General features: G+C 52.5%; 1 protein-coding gene across 3 annotated transcripts in view; it reads left to right on the forward strand.

Moving 5' to 3' along the window:
- The first annotated feature begins 7,186 nt into the window (after positions 1-7,186).
- Positions 7,187-17,249, forward strand: part of TMEM63C (transmembrane protein 63C) — a 30,688-nt gene continuing 20,625 nt past the window's right edge. For 2 of the 3 annotated variants that reach the window (XM_061998582.1, XM_061998584.1), the window contains exon 1: positions 7,338-7,443. The gene's annotated coding sequence lies outside the window, so the exon portion shown is untranslated. Of the gene's footprint in view, positions 7,226-7,337; positions 7,444-17,249 lie in introns of those variants that run through there. The other variant, XM_061998583.1, reaches the window with a different exon arrangement.

Here is a 17,249-nt window from a genome sequence, read left to right on the forward strand (position 1 = left end):
TCTCCCTGGGGCAGCTGAAAGCCCCGGTGGGTCGGGAAGGAGGAAGTAGGCTCACAGCAGTCAGAGAAACATGATCCTTTCCTATGCTCTCACTTACCAGAGAGGCATCCGAAGGCAGTGGAGCAATGCCCAAAGTAAAGCAAAGCAGCTGTCCCACCCTCCCTGCTGGGGTGGGATCAAGTCACCTCCCCAAAGCCTTTATCATCTCCCCTATGGCAAAGGAGTAGCAAGTGAAGGGGCTGCATGCAGAGGTAAGTAGCACAGGCCACCAAAGTCACTCCAGAACAACAGACTTTTCCTACAGTAATTGCTTGCACATCCAAGACAGACAACCTGGAGGTTCACTGGCTCCAACCTGTCCAATGAATGTACCCCCCAGCACATTCCCACACCAGTCTCTTATCAAAATGCCATGTGCTAGGAACCCTGTGGTGGGGAATGAACCATCTGAGCAAGAGGTGTAAGCCAGGCCTGTAACATCAGGTGTGTGATACTGTGGCATGTATTTTCTCTCAGCCCACTGAGTTGCAGAGCTCAGGAGCGCACTTGGCCCACAACCCCATGCTCACCTCAACAGATGGCTGAGACATTGCCTTGTCTGGGATGGTCAGGAGGCACCAGCCAACTCTGCTTCTGTCACACAGAAGGCAATAGGAAGGCAGATGTTGTGGGGTGGGGAGTTTTCAATGGACACGGAAGATATTGACAGGATAGGAGATTGGGAGCTCCACAGTAAGAGGACAGTGGAGGACACAGTGGTGCTGCAGAGAGTGGGCTGGAGACACAAGTGACTGGCTGATGTATCCCTCCTCTGGGTCACCCAGAGAATGGAGCTGCCACCATGCTTTGGGAGTAAAACAGCCTGAGGACATGGGATGGGAGACAAACATCAAAACCCAAGGGAGACCTCTGCCCTGTCTCCCTCTTCAGCTCTACCAGCTCTGCCAGCTCTGCCTCCAGCCCCAAAGCTGTGATCTCAATTGGGAGAGCAGCTCTTTCTCCCACAGCAGGACTCACAGGCAGAACAGCATTCCCCATTAACAGCTCCTAGAACTGCCACTGGGGAGGACTGCAGTCCCTACTGAAGGAGGACAAAAACTGCACGAGACATGATTCTTACCTGCTGTGGTGATTCGTGCTCTGTTGTAACATGGCTAAATGTGCTCCAGAAGTTCTCCAAGCTTTTGCTTGTGAGCTCCGGTGCTTTCTCTTTGTTTGCTACATCATATAATATGTTGATTACCAACAGAAAGCAAAAGAGCTGTCTCATCTGCCTTGTGTCAGTGTGCTGAAGCTCTCCCTGAGGCTCTAGGAGGTCTGCTGGAGCAGTGGCAGAGCTGCCAGTTGCTGAGCTATCTGGAAGGATAGACAATGGACTAGAAGCAGGCCTGTGAGCATCAGTGACCACCAGTGTTTCAGGGCTCTGCTTTTGTAATGGAGTAGAATTATTAGCCATCAATGATTATTAGCATATCATTCCCTCATTCCCTGCCTCCTAGTTCCAGTTCAGTTGAGCATTCCCAGCTCCTCCTCAGCGTAACTCCATCCTGATAAACCTCATATTGCCCCTGCCTGAGTGGTAGCTTCATTTCAGTGCACGTAGAAAGGAGAGGAGGGAGAAAGAAGATGCAAAGATCATGATGAAAGAAGTTGAAGATGATAAATTATACATGCAGTAAAACCATAGGTAAAGCCAGCAGCATGAACAGAGAAGTTAATAAATAATTATTTGTTCATGACTAGGCTCCAATGTCGACTTCATGTTCCAGGCTGAGAAGTGGGTGAAAGTAGCTGGTGAGTGGGTCAGAACTGGCATGAGGAGACATTGTGCTCTTTATACAATGTGTGGCTTACCTGGGGAACACTTTGCTGCAAGGTGTTGGGGATGCCCATGTTTTGTATGGCTTCTGAATCTCTTTCAAGAACAACGTATCTGCTGGTGCAGGAAGCCTCATGCTGGTGAGTGGGAAAGAACACTGTAGGAGCATTGTCTTCCCGCTCTGTTCCTAGCTTTTCTCAAGGTGTTTGCTAACAGTTGCTTCCAGAAGCAGTGACAGTCTATACAAATCCCTTTTCTGACTGAGAATAGCCCTTCTTTTTGGCCTTCTATTTTCATCCTGATGCTATTCTGTACATAAAGGCCAACAAGCCAGTTAGCAAAGATGTTTTTGTTAAGTATTTTGTATATGAGACAGCCTATTAATGTTAATGACTTTCATAAAGGACCATGTGGGCCACCGTGCATTAGCGAGCTGTGCTGCTGGTGGCTGCTTTATCCAGGGAGAACATCAGTGCATTGAGTGTTTGCTCCCAGGAAGGTCGGGCAGGGGGACAGAGGCACAGCCTGCGCGCAGGGCCCTGCATTTGGTCACAACAGTACTATGGTTCATTACATGATGTGCATCTTCCTCACTGGCTCTCCTGGCTCAGCCTGTCAGCTTACATCCTTCTCCCATAACCCGCTGACATTCTCATTAAAACTGCCATGGCTTTTCCCCAGTACCTCTGCAATCAGCCTTTCATTGCTTAAAGCATTGTTGCAAATGCCATTTCCTGCTTCAGAAGGTCAAGTGCTCAGCCTGGATCTTCTTCTTGTCTGTCAGGAATTAGTGGTTGCACCTCCTGATGCAGAGGGGTCATTTCACTGAGATTTGTAGGAAAGATTTTACTCTGATGCGTGACTTCTGCTTTAAGCTCCATATAACCACATCTCACACACCTGTCTAAGAGAGAGAGATGATGTATTTCCCACAGAGTGGATGGACCTGTGTTCCCACCTGCATGCATCTCCAGACCACAAGAAAGCAACGCAGCACACCCTGGGCATTCAGAGCAGACACAAGGCCAGGTCAGAGGCTCTGCCAATGACAGGGTAGGTGAGCAGTGGGCCTGACCTCTGCAGTAGTGCAGGTTAGCTGTCTGCAGAGTAGTGCAAAGATGCTTGATGCACAAAAGCTGGCTTGGTGGTCAAGTGTAAGCCTGCAGGTCCAGAAGAAGATCTGCAATGGGTCCTTTTTCAAGGAGGTGAGTGAAGGGCTCCATGTTGCAAAAGGCAGGATCTGGGGAGGAAAAAGCTGGAGGAATATTTGATTAGTAGCAGGATGCTGGAGTGAAGAGAGGAAAGCCTCAAGCAAGAAGCTGCACCAGTTGCTTGCAATGACACAGGAGCAGGTGGGAGTACCCACAGAGGCAACGCTGGGGGCAGCCAGCAGTGGCTGAGAGCTGGGAATGGGATTTGTCGAGATGAGCGGCTGGGTTTAAGCTGTGTCTGTGGCTCGGACAACTCAAGCTGCCTGTGCAGAGGGTCCAGCCACAGTGCCTTTTGGAGCAGGGCTGGCAATGACTGGGCAGCACTGCGGGAACGTCTCACTTTTCCAGGTCAGCCAAAAACAAAGGAGATCTGAAGCCATGGAGAGATCCTGTGCCTGTGAGCACGGAGCCATGCTGTCCCACATGACTGGTGACTGGGAAGAGCCAATTAGCATATTTTAATGTAACCGATTAGTGCCTGGTCATGGAGCCTGGGTGGTAGGTGATATTTGAAGCAAATTTGAAATTACAAGCATGTAGACACCAAACCACAAGGGAGTCGGCTTGGGAGAGACAATTTCCCAGCCTAGCAGCTGCAGCTCCCATTTCTCTACTACTTCCAAAGGTAAGCCACCTCCAAAGAGCCCTGCAAAGGTCCAGGGTGAGCACTTGAAAATTAAGAAATTAACTTCTTTAATTAACAGAATTGAGGTGTGATGGTGGCTCAGCCTCTGTTGCAGCTCTTCCACCCCTCCTTTTGCAAAGCACTAGCCCCATGGTCTCCTGTGGGAAGGAAGAAATATCTTGCTTGAGGCTAAGCCAGGCAGAACCCAGTGAAGGATGTAGAAGCCCCATGCACTGTTGGATATGTGTCTGTTGCTGCTGGGTTTCAGAGAGTATATGTAGAGGTGCTGCCCTGCATTTGGGCAGTGGGAGCAGGCTGTGGGGAGGCTCCGAGGGCCCTGGGCAGACTGTGGAAGCCGCCGGCACAGCCTGGGATGGTGCCCGTAGCTCCCGTGTGCTCTGGGCACTCGGCAACGGTGCACACTGAGCGAAGCTGCTGCCTACAGGAGCCCTGTTTCCTTAGTTACGGCAGGCAGGAGGTATTTCGGGAAGGCGGCAGCGCCAGGAAAGGCAGCCAGGTCTCGGGGAGAGGGCGGCTAATGCTGCCCTGGGGAGCAGCCTCCCTCCTGCTGCCACCCCTGAGGCTGTGGGAGGCAGGAGGTATGCCAACACTTCCCTTATGTCCTGACTAAATTGCGGGGATTTCGTTGTCTGAGCATACACTCGGTGCCCTGGAGTCCAGATGGAGGAAATGCCGAGTGCTCTCGGTCAAGGCTGCTGTTAGTACAGAAGGGCTGCAGGACTGTGCTGTGCTGACCACCTGGAAACCTGCCCAGCAGCACTGGGTGAGCACAACTTTAACCTCCTCAGATTAAAGTTCCCATCTCTAGCGGGGGATAATGCCCCACTTATCCCAGGGATGAGAAGAAATTAATTCCTGCTTTTGAAGCATGAACATAATATAATGATGAGGGGGAAAGTCCTCCAAGGAAACAAGTCATTCTGTCCTTCAAGCAGTTTGTAGATATGAAAGTCTGGGGCTGTACACTATGTCAGCACTGGTCATTTTGTGCCTTTGCCCATTCCCAGCCCTGTCTCCTCTGTGTCAGGCCCTGTGAAGCCTCACGCTGGCTCCCAGCCCTATGCTAGGGAGGTGATGGCTCTCTGTGAGAGCTGCCTACAGCTAAAGGCTTATGGGCTATGCTCCCTGCACCTCGGCTAGCCCATCCCACCATGCCAGGCTGAGCTTCCAGAGGCACAGATGCAATCTGGTCAGCTCCAGGAGCAGGGACTGGGGACTAAAGGGTATTTTCCTTACTTTCATTCCTGTACCCTTCAAGTCTGGCCCCAGCCTGGGAAAACTGCCATTCTTCAGGGACTTATATCAGCTCCATGGGGGCACTCAAAGGCACATCCCCAGCTGAAGACCACACCTTTGCCAGTGTTTGTCCTCAAGGCTCAGAAACACTGGAGATGCCCAAGGAAAAAACACCAGTCTTTTTTTAAAACATGGACAAAATGGTCTTTCTCTCCAGATATTGTTCTCAGAAACAGTTGCACCATCTTGCCTTGAATGTTTCTAGACAAGCTCAGCTCCAGTCCCTAAGCCTGCCTGGAGAAATTCAGCTCAAATATTGAAGCTGTAAGTGACAGAAAAGAGCATTACAATTGGGAGCATCCCACAGACAGCAGGATGCAGTGCTACAGCTTCAGCTGAGGAGCAGCTCCCCACCCCTTGTCCTGCCACTACCTCCGTCTGTGACTCCGTGTTCCTTCTGCACTGCTGCAGGGTTATAAGCAGTGCAGGAAGGAAGTAACAGGCTCCTCTGCACACAGAGCTGCAGGCTGAGACATGCTGCATCTGCTTCCCAGGCATGTGGAGGGACTTGGAAACCACGAGATGCCTGAGCCCTTGTGAGACCATACCTGTAAGGCTCTTCTTGGGCCAAAGTCATGGCCAGTGAAGTCCAAGACATAATAGAAATAAAAGAGCCTTTTTTTCTTGTTTGGACTCCTCTGTGTTCCCCTCTTGGTTTATTAGTCTAGTCTAATCTATTTTAGCTAGGCACAATCTGCACCGGAGTCAGGAAGAAACAAGTATCTCTGGGGAACAGGTCACACATGGGGTTGGTTTGACTGATGCCTGGTATCTTGGCAGGACAAGGAAGGGGGAGCTGGCATTCGCTCCTTTGGACTGGGGCAGCTCGCCAGAAGCAAGGCTGCCAGTGCTGCTCAGACGTCAAGATCATACAGCAGCATTTGCCAGTTTAAATGACGGAGCATCTTTCCAGTTCAGGTGAACAAAGAAACCATGGCTTATAAAGGTGCCATCTGCACTTCCTGAGAAGTAGGGTAACAAATACTGGGGACTCAGTAGCAGATCACAATCACAAGGCACTTCAGAAAATCCCCACTGATTTGTTTCTTCCACAAGCCACTGCTGATCAGCATTTGCACAGCACATGTTGTACCAAGCCAGCACAGTCTTCCTGTCTGCTCTCTCCTGAGGCAGTGTCACCTGCTGCAGGACAGCAGTCAAGGTCTCCCAGCCTCAGTGCTGCTGTAGGAAAGGTGCTGGCTTGCCTGGAGTGAGGGAGCGAGCTATGTGACTTCGAGACATCACATATACTGCTGGGGCTGAAGGACATGGCAGTGAAAGAGATTTGGAAATAGTAGCTCCTAGAAGTCACAACTTGGGGATAGAGATCTCATTTACAGTAAAGTTTTATCAAAAGACAGCATGTTGTTGCCCACCTGTGCTCTGCACCATGCTCCAGCAAAGCAGAATCTGAGTGCTACCTTGGGGAGTCTAAAAAGAAAAGAAAGATGCTTGGTTTCTTTTTGCCCCCTGGCCCCTGTGAGAATGCCTTGTTCCTTGTGGTCTGCGAGCGAGTGGCTGTTCCCTGCTTGCCCAGTTGCAGGTGTGTCCCTAATCCCTGGATGGGAACATGGATGGCTAGGCAAGACACCCAGGACCATGCGCTCGGGGAGCGTGCTGCTGGCCATTTCTCCAGCACAGGGAGATCTGCCTGCGACCTCACAGGTTGGAGAGATGGGGAGCAGGGTCGGGTGCTTAAGGAAAAGCTGTTTCTCAAAGCCCCTTTGCACCTTGGTTGCTTAGGTCCCCATCCCACCTGCCAGTCACCCTTGATGGCAGGGAAGGACGGCTGCTCTGCAGAAATAACACCCCTAGGAAGTTTCTTAAGTACCACACCTGCCAAGCAACTGAGTGATGCTGCGTCAACGGCAGAGGCTTTGCAAACGCCGTTGAGGTCTGAAATGCACGCAAGCCCCTGTCCGTGCCGCTGTGCCGGGGGCAGACCTCCCTGTGCCCCCGCTGGTCGCCCCCGCGCCCCGATCCCCTCGGCCCCGCGGCACACGCCGCCGCTGAAGCTGCTCGGAGAGGCACAGCCCCAGCTCCAGCCGCCGCCTGAGCCGCGCACACCCCGCGCCGGCCGTTCTGCCGACACCTCCCCGCCCGCTCCCCGCCGCGGGCGCCGGGACCGCCGGAGGCGCCGGCCGCGGCCTCACCCCGCGCTGCCCGCGGCGGCAGGAGGCGGCTCGCCCCGCGGAGCTCCGGCCGCTTTTCGGCCCGGTGGCGGCACCGCAGGCCCCGGCTACCCGAGCATCGGTGAGGCGGGGGGAGCGGCCCGGGCATCGCGGCCTCTCCGCCGCAGCGGGGCGGGCGGGGGGGCGGGGCGGCGGCGGCCCCGGCCCCTTCCCTTGCCGGTGCCGGTGCCGGGCAGCCCGCGGCCGGGCGGCGCGGGGTGGGGGGGGGCCGCGCGGAAGGGAGGCGGCGAGTGCGGGGTCTGGAGCGGAGCGGGGCCGAGACCCCCCCCCCCCAAGCAGGTCAGTCCGTGCGGGAGGCGGCGGTGGGCCGGGAGCCTCGGGCAGGCGCCAGCCGCGGCGGCGGGGCTCCAGCCGGGGGGCTCCTGGGGTGCAGGACGGGTCGGGGCGTGCCGCCGGTGCGGCGGCTGGGTGAGGAGGCAGCCCGCGTCGCACGTGGGGTTAACGCTGGCCCTCGCTGTGGCCGCTGCGCCCGCGGCCGGGCCTGGCTTCGTGGCCGCGCTGGGGGATGCCCCGCGCCCCGCCGGCGGGTGTGCGGCTCCGCCTTGGGCAGCGAGCGGGGACTGCGCGCCGGGGCGGCCCTGCGGGTCCGGCGCGCGCGGATGGGCATCGGCTGTTGCTGAGGGAGATCTCTGGCTGTTTGCTCTGTTTAGACAGTGTTTTCCTGCCCGCGTTCTGGACCACGTACCAAAATGGCTTTAAGTGCTGCGTGTGTCCCGCCGCCTGAGGGGCGGCCGAGGCCCGGCGAGGCGCGGGGCTGCCCGGCGCTGCTGGGGGAAGGCGGCAGCAGAAGCAGGGAGCGAGCCCCGGCCCCTCGCCGTCCCTTCCCAGTGCACACGCGCTGGCCTCCGGGGCGAGACAAAATGTCATCCCACCGCTGTGTCATGCCAGGGCTTGTGCTCGGTCCCCACGTCATCCTGGCCATAGAATCCTTCTGGGAGCCACACCTGACAGTGCTAGAAACGCTTCGTGCTGGCAGGGGAGAGGAGGGGGAACCTCTCCCTATTTCTTCTTCAAGCTTTGAGAGGCTGATGACTCTGAGAGGGCTATGGGGTCGGGATGACATAACACTCCGGCCAAGCTGCGCTCCCTCAGTTTATGACTTCATCCAAATTTGCCCTGCCTCCTCTCGCGCTTGCTTCCCCATCCTCTTGAGCAGCACAGTGCTGCACAGCGGGTCTGCAGTTTAGAAGCCTGAACAGCCTGATGTTATCCAGGAAAAAGCGAGAGACCTTTGGCTGGTGAATGTTATTTCTGCATGAATATGTATTTGCCTTTTAACTGTTTAGCCATCATCTCTGGGGCTGGTGTACGTGCCTGCCTGCTCCCCTTTCAGAGGGCTCAGGGGAGAGCAGGAGGTGAGGGGAAAGCTGCGTGGGCAGATGAGGTATGAGAAAGCACCTCAGCCCACATTGGGGTTTTACAGTGCTGTGTGACAGTCAGGCTGCCCATCTGAACAGCAAAGAGATGGCAAAATGTGCCGTTCGGGATAAAAGATGCTGTTGGAGTGGTTTGTAGTATTTGTTCAGAGAGGGGAAAGTACAGAGAACGCAGAAGGCAGAATGATCAGCCCTGAGACCAGACCTGAACCTTGGTCTCAGTGCCTTCCCTGCTACCCTGCAAATGGGTGGGCTGGGCAGCAGATGGAGAGGGAAGCAGAAGCAGCTCTTCCAGGAAGGATTTGTTTTAAGTAGCCTGGCAAACAGCCATTGGCAAACAAATAACTAATAAATAAAAGCAGGGAGGCCGTGGCACTCCTTCAGCCTCTGACTCCATACCACATATAGGCTTTTCTGGCTTCCCTGTAAGCTTAAATCCCTGTCTTCTTCCCAGGGTAGCATCCTGGCTCCTGTCTTCCCTCTGTCTGAATGCCTTTCAGCTCTTTTTTTTCTTTTTTCCTCTTTTGCATGATAACACTTGAATGGCTCTGTAGCAGCTCTATTCAAAGCTTTCCCTAAGGTTAACTAATTCATCCCTGGTTTGGTGACTACTGACAAGTGTAAACATAGGATGGTCCTGCAAACAGGGATGGAGATAAGGCTGCTTGCTGGGGATGCTGGCCAGGGGTGTACATAGGCCACTGCAGGTTAAAACTGGCCTTCCACAAAAAGCCTTCTGGCCCAAGGGAAAGTAAGGTATAGCTTCAGAGCCTACATCTGCAGAGTTGTAAAAGGAGGAGTGTCAGTGCTTTAAAATATTCCTCACAGGAAACACTCCGTGAAAGCTTTCCTAAAGCAGCAAGGAGAGGGAGAGATGCTTTTAACACCCACAAGTGAATTCAATTGATATTAAACTGATCAGTCATCTAAACTCTTAAGCAAACAGCAGTGTGCTGTGCAAATGCTGACTCCTCTGTGAGTTCCATAAACACCAAAGCCTTCCACCATTGTCACTTCAGCGTTTGGCGAATTGGCCCTTCTTACCTACTTTAATTCCTGCAAATATATTTAATGTACTTAGCCCCAAGCTTGAAGAAAGCATTGCATTGCTGTTGCACTGTGATCAGAGCAAAAGCAAGTTTGCTTTGAGATTATTTCAGGAGAAGCAGCCGCAGTCCCCATTTCCTTCAGCTGTGTCTGGATTACCTTCGGTCCCTAACAAGCTATCAGATCTGTCAATAAAGAGAGGTCTTGGAGCTTCTGAGGGTCCCACTTGGCATTTACCAGCACTTTAAGGTGCCTAAATGTCTTTTAAAAGCTGGCTCAAAGTTATTCAAATGTAGCTGGGACTGGTAATTAGGCTGTAATCACACCTCATTATTAGGTAGGGACAATAGCAGCAGTTTGCTCACACCATTACAGCAACAATGGGACAGCCTAGGCCAGGTAGCCCTGCACAACCCTTCCCATCACCCCGGCCAGTATTGTTGCTGGTTAATGGGTGAGACTGGGCATGGCATGTCCCGCAGGACCTCTCTGCAGAGGCAGACCCAGGGCAGGTGGAGTGGAGTAGCCTGGCAGGGAAAATAAGCTCTCCTCTGCCAGCCTGCTGCCCTGGTCCCTGCATCACCTCCACCTCTCTGGCATTTCAGAGGGTTACACCTCACCAGGTTTGCTCGTTATGACTAGGTGGTTACATAAGCCCCAGTGCTGTCCTACCTTGCCTGTCCCAATGCAGCCCTGTCTTAGTGGATGGCTCTGTTGGCATAAGAGCTGCAGAGGAAACCTCTTTGGCTGAGAAATCACATTCCTGATTAAAATTGCTGTAATATTGCCCAGCCTCCTGCGAGCATTAACACCGTGGTACAGGAGCATTTCAACACAGGGATCAGCTATGCAGTTCCCAGCAGTGTCCTCATAAGAAGCTGTGGGTACCATTTTGACCAAGGAGGAGCTTCTAGGCTGTTGTAATACGATCTCAAACAAAGATGTGTTGAAAATGGGGTACCAGAGCAGAGAGGTTCAGTGCTCCAGTTCAGAAGCAGCATGTGAAATCTTTGGGTGACCCCAGTCCCCTACCCCCAGTGCTAACATTGTTTGTCTTGTCACCTGCAGATTGTGGGTGAGCTGAGAGGCAGGCAGGATCTAAATGAGCCCAGCATCACTGTATCTGCAAGTACTAAAAGGCAAATTGTGAGAGGTAGAAAAATATGTTGTCATGTGATTTCAAGTTCTTCCTAACAAGGAGAGGAAGGGACTGAGGTCCTGCTTTACCAGGGGCCACTTTATTGTCAGCTGAGAGATCTTGGTAGCAGTCAGCTGGGCACCAGGTGATGGAGATTGAGACAACAAGCCCCATGATATGCTGTGTTGAGTGGGCTAGGGAAACCAAAATTCAGAGAAGATAGTTAAACGCACTGTTTCTCGTGCTTCTGGGCTGCTTTTCTCAGGGAGAGGTTGCAGATGGCAGAACTACGTGGGAGGGAAGTACATTGGCCAAAAATGGCAGAAGCACAAAACAAACTTTGTAGACCTCAGGATCAGTTTGATATGTGCCTTGTTTGGCTCTCAATGTGCTGCTGAGTAGGGGGGATGGATTGAAGTTGGGATTTCAAGTAATGATCAGAAAGGCACAACCTAAGTAAGCACCTAGTTTTAATCTTGCTGTGATTGCATACTTCGGCTCTTTTCCCAAAGGGAAGTTGATTGTTAGTGATGAGGATGTTGTGGTGCTTAGGGCTGAGCAGGAGTCTGCACAGTGCTTAAATGAGTGGGTTTACAGTGTAACATACGGTTACTTAGATTCTCAGTGTCTATATTTCTTCCATTAGAAAATGGTGACACATTTACTTATTAGATATCACTTCATTATTTAAGATAAATTTTGTCTGGCTGTGTATCAGTGGAAAATGAAATCCAATTCAAAGTAAGCATTTAAAAAATGGTTTCTAATTAGTTAAATAAAACTGCTTAAAATGTATGTGTCCACAAAGCAATGACAAAAAGATAAGTCTATAGGAGCATTATTTGTGTATGAAATGAATTTAATAATACTGCATTACTATACTGAATTTATTACTATAATACTGTATTATAGGAACATAATTTTATTATAGGAGATGTAAAATATAACCAGTGATGTAACCTGATTATTTCTGGCTTTTGAGAACTAAGAACTAGTAGAGATTATCCTTTCACTCTTCATCTTCATTGGACTTGGAAAGGGAACAGGCTTTCCTGCATTAACCTGCAGTAATTTTCTGCACTTTGACTAAACTAATCAGTGTAATAAATTCATCAAAACATTTTTTTTTCCCTCTGCTTTCAAAAAGGTAGCTCCTGTCAGAGCCACTTTTGCAGTTCATCAGGCTTTAGCTCCAGGTGCTCAGCCACTGAGCGGATCTGGCAGCAGGGACATACTGCATGAATTTCTACTGACTTATTTTTTCACTGTTAAGAGTGGACTGAGATCTTAGCCTGTAGGTTGTTAGAACTTTCGGTTTTAAGCTGGCTGTCTTTTAATTTTGAAAGTTTTTAGTTCAGTCAAAATCTGATTACTTTTAAGCCAGGTATGTTTCTAGAAGTTGTAATTTTTTTTATTTGTTCTGGTTCCAAGTCCTCTTTATTGCTTTTTCCTTTCATATTGCACTGCTGCTAATCTTCTCATCAGGCACTTTCATTGGATTTTTCTATTGGGAGTTTTTTGTCAAGTTTAATTTTCTTTTATCCAACTTTTTTAATTCCTCGTGTTTTCTTCCACGACTTTTCATCAAATTCTTCTTTGCTCAGAAACCAAAAAAAAACAAACCCACAAAGCAAATACTGCTAATAACAGCTGCAGTGAGCTGGGCCACCTCCTGAGAATGGGGTGTTTTAAAGACTTTCAGTTTAGTTCAGTCATTGCAGGAAAGTCAGGAGATGGATGTTTCTATAAATACAGTTCTCTGATATGCTACACACTGAGGTTGATAAACCTCGCCAGGCAAAACTTTAGGAAGTGGACATACAGAAACTATTATCATGCTCTAAGCCTTGTCTTGGTACCTAAGTACGCTGCCATGACTACAACCTTAAATGTGTTCCAGAGTAATCATTAGGTTTCAGGATTCCTTCATCCTGACTGCTCTGAGAGCTTGTTTCACAGAATCACAGAATGGGAGAGGTTGGAAGGGACCTTTAGAGATCATCTAGGGTAACCCCTTTGCCAAAGTAGTTTCACCTAGATCAGGTCCGACAGGAATACCTCCAGGTAGCTCCTAAAAACCTCCAGAGAAGGAGACTCCACACCCTCCCTGAGCAGCCTGTGCCAGGGCTCCCTCACCTGAACAGTGAAATAGTTTTTCCTTACGTTTAAATGGAAACCCCTTGTCCTGTCACTGGGTATAACACATGCCCCAACCTCCTGAAATCCAGCATCTAGATATTGGTAAATATTAATGAGATCAGTCTCCTCCAGACTAAATAGCCCCAGTTCCTGCAGCTTTTCCTCATAAGAAAGATGATCAGTCCCCTGATCATCTTGGTGGTGCCTGCACAGAGTGAAACTTAAGGGATTTCTTTCCCTGCCCAACAAGTGAATTTCTGTCCCTTCTGACAGGCTTGTTGCAGTTGGTTTCAGTGTAGAAGGGGTTTCACTCTACATTTCTTTGGGCTTGGAACTTTTTGTGGAAAAATCATGGGGGCAGAATAAGTTTCTGTACATCTGTAGCCTTTAAAGTCCCATCTGGGAGTGATGCTTGGGGCTGTGTCTCCCACTCTCCAGCTGCCCGTGGGAGCCCTCGATGCCAGTGCTGTCCACATCCCCTGGGACAGAGTGGGAATATGATGGGACCTGCAGAGCTTCAGGTCTGAGCCTCGGCGCTGCAGGCTGGCTGCCTGCTCCCTGGACATGCCCTCTGTTTCCTGGGGCTCACCTGGTGGAAAGCTGGGAAGCAGAGAGGGTGTTTGTGTCAACAGGGAGGTACCTGGTTCCCTCATTGAACAGAGCTAGCCCTGGTAGCTGGGTGTTGCGGCCGTGCTTGTGGCCAGCCTGGAGCTCTGCTGGTTTAAGGCTGGTCCTGTGACTCATTCAGCACAGGTCTCTCTGTGCTAATGGTGATCATTAGGAGGTGCCCTCCCAGTGCCTTCCTGTGGCTCTGCACACCTGGCTTCTGGTTCTTTTTTGGTCCCTTCCCTCCAACATGACATCCATGTGCCTCGTGACTGGGCTGTGCTGCCAGAGAAGCATGGCAAGCAGCCAGGTGGGATTTGGAGATCTATGTGTCCTGCAGGTGGTCCTATGCCCGGGGAAGAGGCAACAGTGCAGGATTTGACATCACTTAAATATCGATCCCTGCCACTCTGGAGGAGGGTTTGCCTGCCTGTGCAGAGCTCTGCTCACCCTCCCTGGGCTGTGTTCAGCACTGGGATGTCAGGATGAAATTGAGCCTCTGCAGCATCTGTAGTTGCACAGCTTTTTGTCTCTAGTAAGTACGGGTGCAGTGAAGCAGAGAGTTGTTATGGGACATGCCCATGCTTTACTGGAAGTCCTGGTTCCCCCTAGGGAGCCAGACTGGGAGGCAGTGGCTGTCCTGAGGTGCACTCTTGCACTTCTCTTGTACTTATGCACTCTCACCTTGGGTTTTCTCAAACTGGCTGGAGGGGCTTTGTGTTTCCAGGTGGGGAGATGCTTCTCAGAGCAAGGACAGCAGCTACACAGCACAGCACATGCCAAACTGCCCCTCACAACAGCCCTGTAGTGGGTGAGGAGATGGAGCCCCTCACTCATTTGGTAAATGCCTTGTTGGTACCATGGAGGCTGAGTGGGGGATCTTGAGGTGCTGGCTGCAGGGTCAGCCCAGCCAGGCCATGGCAGCATTCACTGTGGTGGGTTTGGGATGTGCTAAGTGGGGATGCAGGCAGGGAGAACAGCATACCCAAAACCAGATGGAAAGCAGGAGCCTGCGCTCGAGCTGGGCCAGGACACCCAGCCACTGTGAAAACCCCTCTGTATCAGTGCTGCACCACCAAGCGTCGCTCCCGAAACAGACATAGAGGCTGTGTGATATCTGCTAACTCAGGGCCTCAGTAGCTGCTGGGGCTGTGGAGAGGCTTGCAGTAGCTGTCGCTGGGACACTGCTCCCTGTCTGGGCTGCTAAATCTCTTCAGCTAGCTGTATTCCTGGAGCTAGTGCTGCTGTGCCCAAAGCACCCCTGAAGGACAAGGGGGCAGAGGCTTGAGGAGGCTCCTTTTGCAGCCGTCTGCTGCAGTGCCTCATGTTTGCTTTCCTTCCCTTCTACGTGAGCAGTGATGCTGTGAAGTGGGGGGCTGGCTGCCTAGAGACCCCACATTGTTGGTGGGATGGGCAAAACAGCACCGGGGCTGCCAGCCCTTCCCCAAGTGCCAGCCTGAATGCATGGCCCTCTGTGCAGGGAAGGCAAGCTTGTGCAGAGAAACCAGGGACAATCTCTCTCCCTCCCTGCCCCTGAAACTTGCCATCTTGATCTTTTTTCCTATTTTTCTCCTGATCCCAGATAGCTTTTTTATCCAAGGCTGACTTGCCCACAGAGCATCTTTGATGCTGACTGTTGGATGTAGCGTGTTTGAACGGATTTGGCCTCCCCTCCAAACCTGGCAGGCGGGGTTGACAGCCCCTAGGCAGTGTCGTGTTGCCTGCCCTTGCAGCAGGCAGAGCTTACAGGTCACTGTGTAACCATTCTGCTGCCAAATCCACCATCCATCTCCCTGCATTCTGTGGGCGATGCTGCCGGCTCCCAGCTCACGGCTTCTCCCCTTGCGGTGCCCTATTGCTTTCCAGCCTGGCTATGGGACAAGTCCAGATGTGACACTTCTTTCTGTGCCTGAAGGGGAAGAAACCATTTCTGGTGTTCCTCTGTCACGTCCATCGCTCCCGACACCTCTTGCACCGGCCGTGGGCAGCTGCTGGCAGATGGCCATGGCTGGAGCAGGGCAGCAAGGCAGCGGGTGAGTGTGGGCAGTGCCAGCCCGTGGCCCAGGCACGGCGGAGGCTGCCTGCTGGCTGCTTGTGCCCCGCTCACCCACTGTGCTGGGCCACCTGCCTGGGGGGGTGGGTGTGTCAGGAGGAGAGCCAGAACTCTAGTCCCCACTGTGCATCTTGTCCCAGCTCTCCCAACAGCCCTGGCCTTTCCCTCTTGGCCAATCTTATGTTCCAGGGCTATGTGACTCCCCGGGTCCTCTCCACAGAGGTGATGAGAGCAGGCTGCTGGATCTGAGGGGCTGCCTGCTTTGCTCTGCCACGTGGCAGGTACAGGGCTGGGGCTGTGCTTGGGTGTCCTGAGCAAGGGGAATTCCTCAGGAGCAGTGGGACTGATGGGTCACACCAGGGGGAGACTGAACGGTTGGTACTCTGCGGAGCAGGTGTGTGCAGCCCCATGCGTGCCTGGCAGAGCTGCCTTCCTTCCTGGCTGTGGCAGCAGCTTTCCTCTGATCTCCTCCAAAGGCTGTGTGTGCTGCAGAGCCAGCTGGATGCATGCCTGGGGGTGAGTGACTCTATGCTCCCTCCGCTGCGCTAGCAGAAATCACAGCCGGGCACAGGGACAGGGTTTGGTGGGAAGGCCCAGGCAAAGGCAGCACAATCTGGTGATCAGACTATGAGATGGGTTCAGTCTTATCCCTCCTTTTCAAGGACCAAATTTGCTCGTGCACTCAGGGACAGGTGGTGATTTGATGGGTCCCCATGGATGCATCCCCAGAAGATGGAGGTGGCCAAGCCAGGCCTTGGGGAACACCTTCTCTCCTTGTCCTCTCATTACAGGGCCCTGTGTCCATCATCAAAGGCTTCCACTTCCCTTTGCACTATTGACTGAAACCAGGAGGCTGAGAGCTAATCCCTCTGGCATGGCTGAGTGTGGGTAGTGCCGAGGCTGCTGGGGCATCCTTGCTTGTGCAACCTGCTGTTGCTGGAGCCTTTGCTGAGCTGCCAGCTCCCATGCTCCCAGGGCAGTGTGATTCATCCTGGTTGTCTGGTGTTACCCAAATCCACGCAGAAGCAAGGCAGAGGTGGGAGGAGGGTCTCATGGGGGCTGAGATTGGCAAGTGGTGTGCTCATGGGCTCCTGCTGCAGCCCAAACCTCGCTCTACTCCTGGCACCAAGCACAGGCAATGGAAATGTGCTAGCTCTGCAGATGCTCTAAAGTCATATTTTGTGTGTATATATATATAAATATATATATATAGTGTTGTAATCCACTGCTCAGGAAGAGGCTTCTGTGCTTGCAGAGAGGGGATCTGGGCAGGCCAGGAGTGTTTCTTTGCTCCTGCAGCAGAATCAGCTGCAGAGGACAGTGTGGCTGCTTGGAGCTGGGGAGGAGCAAAGGAGGGGAGCGTGGCAGCAGCTGGGCACCAAGGCCTTCCCCAGAGCAATGTGGAGGGAAGTGCGCAGGTGGCCTGAGGAGGCGATCAACAGATCAAACATGTCTCTGCCCACCTTCTAGGTGACCTCCAGGAGGCTGTGGGACAAGAGTACTTGGTGGCAGGGTGCCCCCAGCTCCCTGTCAGGCAGCAGCGGGTGGCATGGGGCAGAGCTGGGCCCAGCAGCTCAGGTGCTAGAGCCCTGCTACCCGCCATGCAGCCACACTCACCCCATCACACGGCAGGCCTGTGAGCACCAGCTGTGAGGAGGGGTAGCAGGAGCCCAGCAGCCAGGAGCAGCCACACAGGGCACTTGAGACGCACCTGCTTTTGCCACCA

Source organism: Colius striatus, chromosome 6, assembly GCF_028858725.1.
Source record: "Colius striatus isolate bColStr4 chromosome 6, bColStr4.1.hap1, whole genome shotgun sequence".
In the NCBI taxonomy this organism is placed as follows: domain Eukaryota; kingdom Metazoa; phylum Chordata; class Aves; order Coliiformes; family Coliidae; genus Colius; species Colius striatus.